This window comes from Chrysochloris asiatica, unplaced genomic scaffold (genome assembly GCF_000296735.1).
Source record: "Chrysochloris asiatica unplaced genomic scaffold, ChrAsi1.0 scaffold00119, whole genome shotgun sequence".
NCBI classification, from domain to species: Eukaryota; Metazoa; Chordata; class Mammalia; order Afrosoricida; family Chrysochloridae; genus Chrysochloris; species Chrysochloris asiatica.
In genome coordinates this window covers 3,276,193-3,277,237 of record NW_006408637.1, presented here as the reverse complement: position 1 = coordinate 3,277,237, position 1,045 = coordinate 3,276,193, and the positions used below count along the sequence as shown (strand labels likewise).

The window sequence follows — 1,045 nt, the reverse complement described above, 5'->3', positions numbered from 1 at the left end:
TACTCTGTGAAGATTCTACCTTCCTCTGCACCCTCTGGATCTAAGCTCCCTCTTGAAAGCTTGTAAGCCAGTCACTTTTTGCCTTTGTTGCCCCACATTTTGGGTAATCAGTGTCCAAATTACCCATCCCTATCTATCCTGTGTTTCTAGGGGGTGGGAATAATCCTTGGCTTTTAAATTTTTAATGAGAAGTTGAGGTCTCCATTTTTTTTTTACCCATTCTACCCAGGACTAACTACCCAGGTGACTGAGTTGTCCCATGAGACTAAACCTTCAAACCCAGAAAACAAATGTGGAAGGTGTTAAATTATCTATGAGGAATATTCTTATTTGTGTCTTCAATGAATATATGTATCTGTACCCTTTTGGGTTTGCAAATACCTATAGATGGCATTGCAGGATAATACACTGGACTCTAAGTTCAGTTTCATAAGCAAGGTTGGTGATTCATACCCACCAGTTGCTCCTTGGAAGCTGTATACAGAGTTGCTATGAGTCAGAACCGATTCGATGGCACTTAACAACAACAAGGAGCCCTGGTTGCAAAGTGTATTATGAGCTGGGCTGCTAACCACAATCTCAGTAGTTTGACTCGACTAGCCACTCTGTAGGAGAAAGATGAGGTTTTCTGCTTCTGTAAAGATGTAAAGCCTCAGAAACCCTATACGGGCCACTATGAGTCAGAACTGACTCAGCAGCACACAACCACCACCACCACCACAGGTATTTCAAGAATTCCAGATGGTAAAATGGGTTAAACATTGTGCTACTCGCTCAATCGAAAGGTGAAGCTATCTGTTCCCATCAAGATTTACAGCCTTAAACATGAGGGTGCAGTTCTACTCTACCGTATAGAGTTGTTATGAGTCAGAATCCACTTGAAGGTAGTGAGTGGTTTATAGATACTTCTGTCTGTTCTCACCTATGTATGTGTCGGTGCTTACCCAGATGCCATTTTGTCTAAACCCTTCCATATGCTTATTACTTTAGTTGTGCTGTGCTTACTGTATCTAAAATCAGTTATTTTCTATGCTGATGTTTAAAA

At 41.1% G+C, this 1,045-nt stretch overlaps 1 protein-coding gene across 1 annotated transcript in view; it reads left to right on the top strand.

The window, feature by feature from the left end:
- RGS7 (regulator of G-protein signaling 7) overlaps positions 1–1,045 on the top strand; it is a 479,262-nt gene that overhangs the window by 97,125 nt on the left and 381,092 nt on the right. The gene's annotated exons all lie outside the window — the stretch shown is intronic.